Source organism: Chamaea fasciata, unplaced genomic scaffold (assembly GCF_029207755.1).
Source record: "Chamaea fasciata isolate MVZ Bird 193981 ecotype frontalis unplaced genomic scaffold, bChaFas1.0.hap1 SCAF_68, whole genome shotgun sequence".
In the NCBI taxonomy this organism is placed as follows: domain Eukaryota; kingdom Metazoa; phylum Chordata; class Aves; order Passeriformes; family Sylviidae; genus Chamaea; species Chamaea fasciata.
The window spans coordinates 328,480-342,528 of NW_027094153.1; positions in this window are offsets into that span (position 1 = coordinate 328,480).

Consider the following 14,049-nt stretch of genomic DNA (forward strand, 5'->3'; position numbering starts at 1 on the left):
CATGATTCTTGTGTCCATCGAGAAGAGGGTGCATCCAGAGTGGGATCCATGGCACTGGCGTCCATCCAGAGCATTATCCATCTGGATCAGTGTCCAGTTTGCATCCATGGCTATGCTGTCCATCTGTACCAGGGTCCATCCACAGTGGGATCCATGGCTCTGGTGTCCATCCAGACCAGTGTACAGTTGGGATCCACGGCTCTGGTGTCCATCTGGATGCGTGGCTGTGCTGTCCATTAATCCCAGGCTCCATCTACAGACCCATGCATGACTCCTGTGTCCATCAAGAACAGCGTGCATCCAGAGTGGGATCCATGGCTCTGGCGTCCATCCAGACCATTATCCATCTGGACCAGTGTCCAGTTTACATCCATGGCTATGCTGTCCATCTGTACCACGGTCCATTCAGAGTGGGATCCATTGCTCTGGTGCCCATACGGACCAGTGTCAAGCTGGGATCCATAGCTGTTTTGTCTATTCAGGCAAGCGTCCATCCAGACTGGAAGCCAGGGTTCTGCTGTCTATCCAGACCAGTGTCCATCCAGAGCGGACACCATTACTCTGGTGTGCATCTCTACCTGTGTCCATCCACAGTGGCATCCATTGCTCTGGTGTCCATGCTGACAACTGGCAATCCACTGTGGGATCCATGGCTCTGGTGTCTATCCACAGCAGCGTCCATCCAGATTGGGATCCGTGGCTCTTATGTCCATCCAAACCAGTGTCCATTACAGTGGCATCCATGGCTCTGGTGTCCGTCCACACCAGTGTCCAGCTGGAATCCATGGCTCTGGCGTCTACCTAGACCAGTGTCCATTCAGAGGGGATCCATGGTCTGGTGCCCATCCAGACCACTGGCCATCCAAAGTGGGATCTAAGGCTCGGTGTCTGGCCACACCACTATCAATACAAGGTGGGAGGAATGGCTCTAGTAACCATCTGGACCAGTGTCCATCTAGAGTCGGATCCATTGCTCTGGTTGCTATCTTCACCAGTGTCCATCAAGAGTGGAATCCATGGCCCTTGTATCCATCCAGACCAGGCTCCAATTTGGATCCACGGCTCTGGTGTCCATCTGGATGCGTGGCTGTGCTGTCCATTCAAACCAGGCTCCATCCACAGAGGGATGCATGGCTCTTGTGTCCATCACCAGTAGTGTGTATTCAGAGTGGTATCCATGGCGCTGGTGTCCATCCAGACCAGTGTCAAGCTGGGATCCATAGCTCTTTTGTCTATTCAGGCAAGTGTCCATCCAGAGTGGAAGCCAGGGTTCTGCTGTCTATCCAGACCAGTGTCCATCCAGAGCGGACACCATTACTCTGGTGTGCATCTCTACCTGTGTCCATCCACAGTGGCATCCATTGCTCTGGTGTCCATCCTGACCACTGTCAATCCACTGTGGGATCCATGGCTCTGGTGTCTATTCACAGCAGCGTCCATCCAGATTGGGATCCGTGGCTCTTATGTCCATCCAAACCAGTGTCCATCCACAATGGCATCCATCGCTGTGGTGTCCAACCACACCAGTGTCCAGCTGGAAACCATGGTTCTGGCGTCCATCTAGACCAGTGTCCATTTATTGGGGAGCCATGGTCTGGTGCCCTCCCAGACCACTGGCCATCCAGAGTGGGATCCATGCCTCGGTGTCTGGCAAGAGTCAATACAAGGTGGGAGGAATTGCTCTGGTCACCATCTGGACCAGTGTCCATCTCGACCAGTGTCCATCTAGAGTCGGATCCATGCCTCTGGTTCCTATCTCCACCAGTGTCCATCAAGAGTGGAATCCATGGCCCTTGTATCCATCCAGAGCAGGCTCCAATTTGGATCCATGGCTCTGGTGTCCATCCAGAACAGTGTCCATCCAGAGACGGATCCATGGCTCTGGAGTCTTTCCAGACCAGGATCCATCCAAAGTGGGATCCATGGCTCTGGTGTCCATCTGGAGCATAATCAATCCAGAGTCCAATCCAAAACTCAGCTGTCCATCCAGAACAGGGTCCAGCTGGGATCCAAGGCTCTGATGCCTATGCATACCAGTGTCCATCCACAGTGGGGTCCATGGCTCTGGTGTCCATGCAGACCAGTGTCCACTTGGGATCCACAGCTGTGCAGTCCATCTGGATAAGTATCCATCTGGATACGTGGCTGTGCTGTCCATTCATACCAGGCTCCATCTACAGACGCATGCATGACTCTTGTGTCCATCGAGAAGAGCGTGCATCCAGAGAGGGATCCATGGCACTGGCTTCCATCCAGAGCATTATCCATCTGGACCAGTGTCCAGTTTGCATCCATGGCTATGCTGTCCATCTGTACCAGGGTCCATCCACAGTGGGATCCATGGCTCTGCTGTCCATCCAGACCAGTGTACAGTTGGGATCCACGGCTCTGGTGTCCATCTGGATGTGTGGCTGTGCTGTCCATTCAAACCAGGCTCTATCCACAGAGGGATGCATGGCTCTTGTGTCCATCACGAGTAGTGTGTATTCAGAGTGGGATCCATGGCTCTGGTGTCCATCCAGACCAGTGTCAAGCTGGGATCCATAGCTCTTTTGTCTATTCAGGCAAGCGTCAATCCAGAGTGGAAGCCAGGGTTCTGCTGTCTATCCTGACCAGTGTCCATCCAGAGCGGACACCATTACTCTGGTGTGCATCTCTACCTGTGTCCATCCACAGTGGCATCCATTGCTCTGGTGTCCATCCTGACCACTGTCAATCCACTGTGGGATCCATGGCTCTGGTGTCTATTCACAGCAGCGTCCATCCAGATTGGGATCCGTGGCTCTTATGTCCATCCAAACCAGTGTCCATCCACAGTGGCATCCATTGCTCTGGTGTTGTTCCCAACCAGTGTCCAGCTGGAATCCATGGCTCTGGCATCCATCTAGACCAGTGTCCATTCATAGCGGAGCCATGGTCTGGTGCCCATCCAGACCACTGGCCATCCAGACTGGGATCCAAGGCTCGGTGTCTGGCCACACCACTATCAATACATGGTGGGAGGAATGGTTCTAGTGACCATCTGGACCAGTGTCAATCTAGAGTCGGATCCATGGCTCTGGTTGCTATCTTCACCAGTGTCCATCAAGAGTGGAATCCATGGCCCTTGTATCCATCCAGACCAGGCTCCAATTTGGATCCACGGCTCTGGTGTCCATCTGGATGTGTGGCTGTGCTGTCCATTCAAACCAGGCTCTATCCACAGAGGGATGCATGGCTCTTGTGTCCATCACGAGTAGTGTGTATTCAGAGTGGTATCCATGGCGCTGGTGTCCATCCAGACCAGTGTCAAGCTGGGATCCATTGCTGTTTTGTCTATTCAGGCAAGCGTCCATCCAGAGTGGAAGCCAGGGTTCTGCTGTCTATCCTGACCAGTGTCCATCCAGAGCGGACACCATTACTCTGGTGTGCATCTCTACCTGTGTCCATCCACAGTGGCATCCATTGCTCTGGTGTCCATCCTGACCACTGTCAATCCACTGTGGGATCCATGGCTCTGGTGTCTCTTCACAGCAGCGTCCATCCAGATTGGGATCCGTGGCTCTTATGTCCATGCAAACCAGTATCCATCCACAGTGGCATCCATGGCTCTGGTGTCCATCCACACCAGTGTCCAGCTGGAATCCATGGCTCTGGCGTCCATCTAGACCAGTGTCCATTCATAGCGGAGCCATGGTCTGGGGCCCATCCAGACCACTGGCCATCCAGAGTGGGGTCCATGCCTCAGTGTCTGGCAAGAGTCAATACAAGGTGGGAGGAATTGCTCTGGTCACCATCTGGACCAGTGTCCATATAGACCAGTGTCCATCTAGAGTCGGATCCATGCCTCTGGTTCCTATCGCCACCAGTGTCCATCCACAGTGGAATCCATGGCCCTTGTATCCATCCAGAGCAGGCTCCAATTTGTATCTATGGCTCTCGTCTCCATCCAGAACAGTGTCCATCCAGAGACGGATCCATGGCTCTGGAGTCCATCCAGACTAGGATCCACCCACAGTGGGATCCATGACTCTGGTGTCCATCTAGAGCAGCATCCATCCAGAGTCCAATCCAAGACTCTGCTGTCCATCCAGAACAGGGTCCAACTGGGATCCAAGGCTCTGATGTCTATCCATACCAGTGTCCATCCACAGTGGGATCGATGGCACTGGTGTCCATCCAGACCACTGTCCAGTTGGGATCCACGGCTCTGGTCTCCATCTGGATGCGTGGCTGTGCCGTCCATTCATCCCAGGCTCCATCTACAGACCCATGCATGACTCCTGTGTCCATCAAGAACAGCGTTCATCCAGAGTGGTATCCATGGCTCTGGCGTCCATCCAGACCATTATCCATCTGGACCAGTGTCCAGTTTACACCCATGGCTATGCTGTCCATCTGTACCACGGTCCATTCAGAGTGGGATCCATTGCTCTGGTGCCCATACCGACCAGTGTCAAGCTGGGATCCATAGCTCTTTTGTCTATTCAGGCAAGCATCCATCCAGACTGGAAGCCAGGGTTCTGCTGTCTATCCAGATCAGTGTCCATCCAGAGCGGACACCATTACTCTGGTGTGCATCTCTACCTGTGTCCATCCACAGTGGCATCCATTGCTCTGGTGTCCATGCTGACAACTGGCAATCCACTGTGGGATCCATGGCTCTGGTGTCTATCCACAGCAGCGTCCATCCAGATTGGGATCCGTGGCTCTTATGTCCATCCAAACCAGTGTCCATCCACAGTGGCATTCATGGCTCTGGTGTCCGTCCACACCAGTGTCCAGCTGGAATCCATGGCTCTGGCGTCTACCTAGACCAGTGTCCATTCAGAGGGGATCCATGGTCTGGTGCCCATCCAGACCACTGGCCATCCAAAGTGGGATCTAAGGCTCGGTGTCTGGCCACACCACTATCAATACAAGGTGGGAGGAATGGCTCTAGTAACCATCTGGACCAGTGTCCATCTAGAGTCGGATCCATGGCTCTGGTTGCTATCTTCACCAGTGTCCATCAAGAGTGGAATTCATGGCCCTTGTATCCATCCAGACCAGGCTCCAATTTGGATCCACGGCTCTGGTGTCCATCTGGATGTGTGGCTGTGCTGTCCATTCAAACCAGGCTCTATCCACAGAGGGATGCATGGCTCTTGTGTCCATCACGAGTAGTGTGTATTCAGAGTGGTATCCATGGCGCTGGTGTCCATCCACACCAGTGTCAAGCTGGGATCCATTGCTGTTTTGTCTATTCAGGCAAGCGTCCATCCAGAGTGGAAGCCAGGGTTCTGCTGTCTATCCTGACCAGTGTCCATCCAGAGCGGACACCATTACTCTGGTGTGCATCTCTACCTGTGTCCATCCACAGTGGCATCCATTGCTCTGGTGTCCATCCTGACCACTGTCAATCCACTGTGAGATCCATGGCTCTGGGGTCTCTTCACAGCAGCGTCCATCCAGATTGGGATCCGTGGCTCTTATGTCCATCCAAACCAGTGTCCATCCACAGTGGCATCCATTGCTCTAGTGTTGTTCCCAACCAGTGTCCAGCTGGAATCCATGGCTCTGGCATCCATCTAGACCAGTGTCCATTCATAGCGGAGCCATGGTCTGGTGCCCTCCCAGACCACTGGCCATCCAGAGTGGGATCCATGCCTTAGTGTCTGGCAAGAGTCAATACAAGGTGGGAGGAATTGCTCTGGTCACCATCTGGACCAGTGTCCATATAGACCAGTGTCCATCTAGAGTCGGATCCATGCCTCTGGTTCCTATCGCCACCAGTGTCCATCAAGAGAGGAATCCATGGCCCTTGTATCCATCCAGACCAGGCTCCAATTTGTATCTATGTCTCTGGTGTCCATCCAGAACAGTGTCCATCCAGAGACGGATCCATGGCTCTGGAGTCCATCCAGACTAGGATCCACCCACAGTGGGATCCATGACTCTGGTGTCCATCTAGAGCAGCATCGATCCAGAGTCCCATCCAAGACTCTGCTGTCCATCCAGAACAGGGTCCAACAGGGATCCAAGGCTCTGATGTCTATCCATACCAGTGTCCATCCACAGTGGGATCGATGGCACTGGTGTCCATCCAGACCACTGTCCAGTTGGGATCCACGACTCTGCTGTCCATCTGGATGCGTGGCTGTGCCGTCCATTCAAACCAGGCTCCATCCACAGAGGGATGCATGGCTCTTGTGTCCATCATGAGTAGTGTACATTCTTTGTGGGATCCATGGCTCTGGTGTCCATCCAGACCAGTGTCAAGCTGGGATCCATAGCACTTTTGTCTATTCAGGCAAGCGTCCATCCAGAGTGGAAGCCAGGTTTCTGGTGTCTATCCAGACCAGTGTCCATCCAGAGCCGACACCATTACTCTAGTGTGCATCTCTACCTGTGTCCATCCACAGTGGCATCCATTGCTTTGGAGTCCATCCTGACCACTGTCAATCCACTGTGGGATCCATGGTTCTGGTGTCCATCCACACCTGTGTCCAGCTGGAATCCATGGCTCTTATGTCCATCTAGACAAGTGTCCATTCATAGGGGAGCCATGGTCTGGTGCCCATCCAGACCACTGGCCATCCAGAGTAGGATCCATGCCTCGGTGTCTGGCAAGAGTCAATACAAGGTGGGAGGAATGGCTCTGGTCACCATATAGACCAGTGTCCTTCAGGACCAGTGTCCATCTAGATTCGGATCCATGCCTCTGGTTGCTATCTCCACCAGTGTCCATCAAGAGTGGAATCCATGGCCCTTGTATCCATCCAGACCAGGCTCCAATTTGGATCCACGGCTCTGGTGTCCATCTGGATGCGTGGCTGTGCTGTCCATTCAAACCAGGCTCCATCCACAGAGGGATGCATGGCTCTTGTGTCCATCACCAGTAGTGTGTATTCAGAGTGGTATCCATGGCGCTGGTGTCCATCCAGACCAGTGTCAAGCTGGGATCCATAGCTCTTTTGTCTATTCAGGCAAGTGTCCATCCAGAGTGTAAGCCAGGGTTATGCTGTCTATCCAGACCAGTGTCCATCCAGAGCGGACACCATTACTCTGGTGTGCATCTCTACCTGTGTCCATCCACAGTGGCATCCATTGCTCTGGTGTCCATCCTGACCACTGTCAATCCACTGTGGGATCCATGGCTCTGGTGTCTATTCACAGCAGCGTCCATCCAGATTGGGATCCGTGGCTCTTATGTCCATCCAAACCAGTGTCCATCCACAATGGCATCCATCGCTGTGGTGTCCAACCACACCAGTGTCCAGCTGGAAACCATGGCTCTGGCGTCCATCTAGACCAGTGTCCATTTATTGGGGAGCCATGGTCTGGTGCCCTCCCAGACCACTGGCCATCCAGAGTGGGATCCATGCCTCGGTGTCTGGCAAGAGTCAATACAAGGTGGGAGGAATTGCTCTGGTCACCATCTGGACCAGTGTCCATCTCGACCAGTGTCCATCTAGAGTCGGATCCATGCCTCTGGTTCCTATCTCCACCAGTGTCCATCAAGAGTGGAATCCATGGCCCTTGTATCCATCCAGAGCAGGCTCCAATTTGGATCCATGGCTCTGGTGTCCATCCAGAACAGTGTCCATCCAGAGACGGATCCATGGCTCTGGAGTCTTTCCAGACCAGGATCCATCCAAAGTGGGATCCATGGCTCTGGTGTCCATCTGGAGCATAATCAATCCAGAGTCCAATCCAAAACTCAGCTGTCCATCCAGAACAGGGTCCAGCTGGGATCCAAGGCTCTGATGCCTATGCATACCAGTGTCCATCCACAGTGGGGTCCATGGCTCTGGTGTCCATGCAGACCAGTGTCCACTTGGGATCCACAGCTGTGCAGTCCATCTGGACAAGTATCCATCTGGATACGTGGCTGTGCTGTCCATTCATACCAGGCTCCATCTACAGACGCATGCATGACTCTTGTGTCCATCGAGAAGAGCGTGCATCCAGAGAGGGATCCATGGCACTGGCTTCCATCCAGAGCATTAACCATCTGGACCAGTGTCCAGTTTGCATCCATGGCTATGCTGTCCATCTGTACCAGGGTCCATCCACAGTGGGATCCATGGCTCTGCTGTCCATCCAGACCAGTGTACAGTTGTGATCCACGGCTCTGGTGTCCATCTGGATGTGTGGCTGTGCTGTCCATTCAAACCAGGCTCTATCCACAGAGGGATGCATGGCTCTTGTGTCCATCACGAGTAGTGTGTATTCAGAGTGGGATCCATGGCTCTGGTGTCCATCCAGACCAGTGTCAAGCTGGGATCCATAGCTCTTTTGTCTATTCAGGCAAGCGTCAATCCAGAGTGGAAGCCAGGGTTCTGCTGTCTATCCTGACCAGTGTCCATCCAGAGCGGACACCATTACTCTGGTGTGCATCTCTACCTGTGTCCATCCACAGTGGCATCCATTGCTCTGGTGTCCATCCTGACCACTGTCAATCCACTGTGGGATCCATGGCTCTGGTGTCTATTCACAGCAGCGTCCATCCAGATTGGGATCCGTGGCTCTTATGTCCATCCAAACCAGTGTCCATCCACAGTGGCATCCATTGCTCTGGTGTTGTTCCCAACCAGTGTCCAGCTGGAATCCATGGCTCTGGCATCCATCTAGACCAGTGTCCATTCATAGCGGAGCCATGGTCTGGTGCCCATCCAGACCACTGGCCATCCAGACTGGGATCCAAGGCTCGGTGTCTGGCCACACCACTATCAATACATGGTGGGAGGAATGGTTCTAGTGACCATCTGGACCAGTGTCAATCTAGAGTCGGATCCATGGCTCTGGTTGCTATCTTCACCAGTGTCCATCAAGAGTGGAATCCATGGCCCTTGTATCCATCCAGACCAGGCTCCAATTTGGATCCACGGCTCTGGTGTCCATCTGGATGTGTGGCTGTGCTGTCCATTCAAACCAGGCTCTATCCACAGAGGGATGCATGGCTCTTGTGTCCATCACGAGTAGTGTGTATTCAGAGTGGTATCCATGGCGCTGGTGTCCATCCAGACCAGTGTCAAGCTGGGATCCATTGCTGTTTTGTCTATTCAGGCAAGCGTCCATCCAGAGTGGAAGCCAGGGTTCTGCTGTCTATCCTGACCAGTGTCCATCCAGAGCGGACACCATTACTCTGGTGTGCATCTCTACCTGTGTCCATCCACAGTGGCATCCATTGCTCTGGTGTCCATCCTGACCACTGTCAATCCACTGTGGGATCCATGGCTCTGGTGTCTCTTCACAGCAGCGTCCATCCAGATTGGGATCCGTGGCTCTTATGTCCATCCAAACCAGTATCCATCCACAGTGGCATCCATGGCTCTGGTGTCCATCCACACCAGTGTCCAGCTGGAATCCATGGCTCTGGCGTCCATCTAGACCAGTGTCCATTCATAGCGGAGCCATGGTCTGGGGCCCATCCAGACCACTGGCCATCCAGAGTGGGATCCATGCCTCAGTGTCTGGCAAGAGTCAATACAAGGTGGGAGGAATTGCTCTGGTCACCATCTGGACCAGTGTCCATATAGACCAGTGTCCATCTAGAGTCGGATCCATGCCTCTGGTTCCTATCTCCACCAGTGTCCATCCACAGTGGAATCCATGGCCCTTGTATCCATCCAGAGCAGGCTCCAATTTGTATCTATGGCTCTCGTCTCCATCCAGAACAGTGTCCATCCAGAGACGGATCCATGGTTATGGAGTCCATCCAGACTAGGATCCACCCACAGTGGGATCCATGACTCTGGTGTCCATCTAGAGCAGCATCCATCCAGAGTCCAATCCAAGACTCTGCTGTCCATCCAGAACAGGGTCCAACTGGGATCCAAGGCTCTGATGTCTATCCATACCAGTGTCCATCCACAGTGGGATCGATGGCACTGGTGTCCATCCAGACCACTGTCCAGTTGGGATCCACGGCTCTGGTCTCCATCTGGATGCGTGGCTGTGCCGTCCATTCATCCCAGGCTCCATCTACAGACCCATGCATGACTCCTGTGTCCATCAAGAACAGCGTTCATCCAGAGTGGTATCCATGGCTCTGGCGTCCATCCAGACCATTATCCATCTGGACCAGTGTCCAGTTTACACCCATGGCTATGCTGTCCATCTGTACCACGGTCCATTCAGAGTGGGATCCATTGCTCTGGTGCCCATACCGACCAGTGTCAAGCTGGGATCCATAGCTCTTTTGTCTATTCAGGCAAGCATCCATCCAGACTGGAAGCCAGGGTTCTGCTGTCTATCCAGATCAGTGTCCATCCAGAGCGGACACCATTACTCTGGTGTGCATCTCTACCTGTGTCCATCCACAGTGGCATCCATTGCTCTGGTGTCCATGCTGACAACTGGCAATCCACTGTGGGATCCATGGCTCTGGTGTCTATCCACAGCAGCGTCCATCCAGATTGGGATCCGTGGCTCTTATGTCCATCCAAACCAGTGTCCATCCACAGTGGCATTCATGGCTCTGGTGTCCGTCCACACCAGTGTCCAGCTGGAATCCATGGCTCTGGCGTCTACCTAGACCAGTGTCCATTCAGAGGGGATCCATGGTCTGGTGCCCATCCAGACCACTGGCCATCCAAAGTGGGATCTAAGGCTCGGTGTCTGGCCACACCACTATCAATACAAGGTGGGAGGAATGGCTCTAGTAACCATCTGGACCAGTGTCCATCTAGAGTCAGATCCATGGCTCTGGTTGCTATCTTCACCAGTGTCCATCAAGAGTGGAATTCATGGCCCTTGTATCCATCCAGACCAGGCTCCAATTTGGATCCACGGCTCTGGTGTCCATCTGGATGTGTGGCTGTGCTGTCCATTCAAACCAGGCTCTATCCACAGAGGGATGCATGGCTCTTGTGTCCATCACGAGTAGTGTGTATTCAGAGTGGTATCCATGGCGCTGGTGTCCATCCAGACCAGTGTCAAGCTGGGATCCATTGCTGTTTTGTCTATTCAGGCAAGCGTCCATCCAGAGTGGAAGCCAGGGTTCTGCTGTCTATCCTGACCAGTGTCCATCCAGAGCGGACACCATTACTCTGGTGTGCATCTCTACCTGTGTCCATCCACAGTGGCATCCATTGCTCTGGTGTCCATGCTGACAACTGTCAATCCACTGTGAGATCCATGGCTCTGGGGTCTCTTCACAGCAGCGTCCATCCAGATTGGGATCCGTGGCTCTTATGTCCATCCAAACCAGTGTCCATCCACAGTGGCATCCATTGCTCTAGTGTTGTTCCCAACCAGTGTCCAGCTGGAATCCATGGCTCTGGCATCCATCTAGACCAGTGTCCATTCATAGCGGAGCCATGGTCTGGTCCCCTCCCAGACCACTGGCCATCCAGAGTGGGATCCATGCCTTAGTGTCTGGCAAGAGTCAATACAAGGTGGGAGGAATTGCTCTGGTCACCATCTGGACCAGTGTCCATATAGACCAGTGTCCATCTAGAGTCGGATCCATGCCTCTGGTTCCTATCGCCACCAGTGTCCATCAAGAGAGGAATCCATGGCCCTTGTATCCATCCAGACCAGGCTCCAATTTGTATCTATGTCTCTGGTGTCCATCCAGAACAGTGTCCATCCAGAGACGGATCCATGGCTCTGGAGTCCATCCAGACTAGGATCCACCCACAGTGGGATCCATGACTCTGGTGTCCATCTAGAGCAGCATCGATCCAGAGTCCCATCCAAGACTCTGCTGTCCATCCAGAACAGGGTCCAACAGGGATCCAAGGCTCTGATGTCTATCCATACCAGTGTCCATCCACAGTGGGATCGATGGCACTGGTGTCCATCCAGACCACTGTCCAGTTGGGATCCACGACTCTGCTGTCCATCTGGATGCGTGGCTGTGCCGTCCATTCAAACCAGGCTCCATCCACAGAGGGATGCATGGCTCTTGTGTCCATCATGAGTAGTGTACATTCTTTGTGGGATCCATGGCTCTGGTGTCCATCCAGACCAGTGTCAAGCTGGGATCCATAGCACTTTTGTCTATTCAGGCAAGCGTCCATCCAGAGTGGAAGCCAGGTTTCTGGTGTCTATCCAGACCAGTGTCCATCCAGAGCCGACACCATTACTCTAGTGTGCATCTCTACCTGTGTCCATCCACAGTGGCATCCATTGCTTTGGAGTCCATCCTGACCACTGTCAATCCACTGTGGGATCCATGGTTCTGGTGTCCATCCACACCTGTGTCCAGCTGGAATCCATGGCTCTTATGTCCATCTAGACAAGTGTCCATTCATAGGGGAGCCATGGTCTGGTGCCCATCCAGACCACTGGCCATCCAGAGTAGGATCCATGCCTCGGTGTCTGGCAAGAGTCAATACAAGGTGGGAGGAATGGCTCTGGTCACCATATAGACCAGTGTCCTTCAGGACCAGTGTCCATCTAGATTCGGATCCATGCCTCTGGTTGCTATCTCCACCAGTGTCCATCAAGAGAGGAATCCATGGCCCTTGTATCCATCCAGAGCAGGCTCCAATTTGGATTCATTGCTCTGGTGTCCATCCAGGACAGTGTCCATCCTGAGACGAATCCATGGCTCTGGAGTCTATCCAGAACAGAGTAAAACTGGGATCCAAGGTTCTGAGGTCTATCCATACCAGTGTCCATCCACAGTGGGATCCATGGAACTGGTGTCCATCCAGACCAGTATCTAGTTGGGATCCACGGCTCTGGTGTCTATCTGGACAAGTATCTATCCAGAGTTTAATCCAAGACTCTGCTCTCCATCCAGAACAGGGTCCAGCTGGGATCCAAGGCTCTGATGTCTATCCATACCAGTGTCCATCCACAGTGGGATCCATGGCTCTGGTGTCCATCCAGATCAGTGTCCACTTGGGATCCACAGCTCTGCTGTCCATCTGGACAAGTATCCATCTGGATACGTGGCTGTGCTGTCCATTCATCCCAGGCTCCATCTACAGACGCATGCATGATTCCTGTGTCCATCGAGAAGAGGGTGCATCCAGAGTGGGATCCATGGCACTGGTGTCCATCCAGTCCATTTTCCATCTGGACCAGTGTCCAGTTTGCATCCATGGCTATGCTGTTCATCTGTACCAGGGTCCCTCCACAGTGGGATCCATGGCTCTGGTGTCCATCCAGATCAGTGTCCACTTGGGATCCACAGCTCTGCTGTCCATCTGGACAAGTATCCATCTGGATACGTGGCTGTGCTGTCCATTCATCCCAGGCTCCATCTACAGACGCATGCATGATTCTTGTGTCCATCGAGAAGAGGGTGCATCCAGAGTGGGATCCATGGCACTGGTGTCCATCCAGTCCATTTTCCATCTGGACCAGTGTCCAGTTTGCATCCATGGCTATGCTGTCCATCTGTACCAGGGTCCATCCACAGTGGCATCCATGGCTCTGGTGTCCATCCAGATCAGTGTCCACTTGGGATCCACAGCTCTGCTGTCCATCTGGACAAGTATCCATCTGGATACGTGGCTGTGCTGTCCATTCATACCAGGCTCCATCTACAGATGCATGCATGATTCTTGTGTCCATCGAGAAGAGGGTGCATCCAGAGTGGGATCCATGGCACAGGTGTACATCCAGTCTATTTTCCATCTGGACCAGTGTCCAGTTTGCATCCATGGCTATGCTGTCCATCTGTACCAGGGTCCATCCACAGTGGGATCCATGGCTCTGGTGTCCATCCAGACCAGTGTACAGTTGGGATCCACGGCTCTGGTGTCCATCTGGATGCGTGGCTGTGCTGTCCATTCATCCCAGGCTCCATCTACAGACCCATGCATGACTCCTGTGTCCATCAAGAACAGCGTGCATCCAGAGTGGGATCCATGGCTCTGGCGTCCATCCAGACCATTATCCATCTGGACCAGTGTCCAGTTTACATCCATGGCTATGCTGTCCATCTGTACCACGGTCCATTCAGAGTGGGATCCATTGCTCTGGTGCCCATACGGACCAGTGTCAAGCTGGGATCCATAGCTCTTTTGTCTATTCAGGCAAGCGTCCATCCAGAGTGGAAGCCAGGGTTCTGCTGTCTATCCTGACCAGTGTCCATCCAGAGCGGACACCATTACTCTGGTGTGC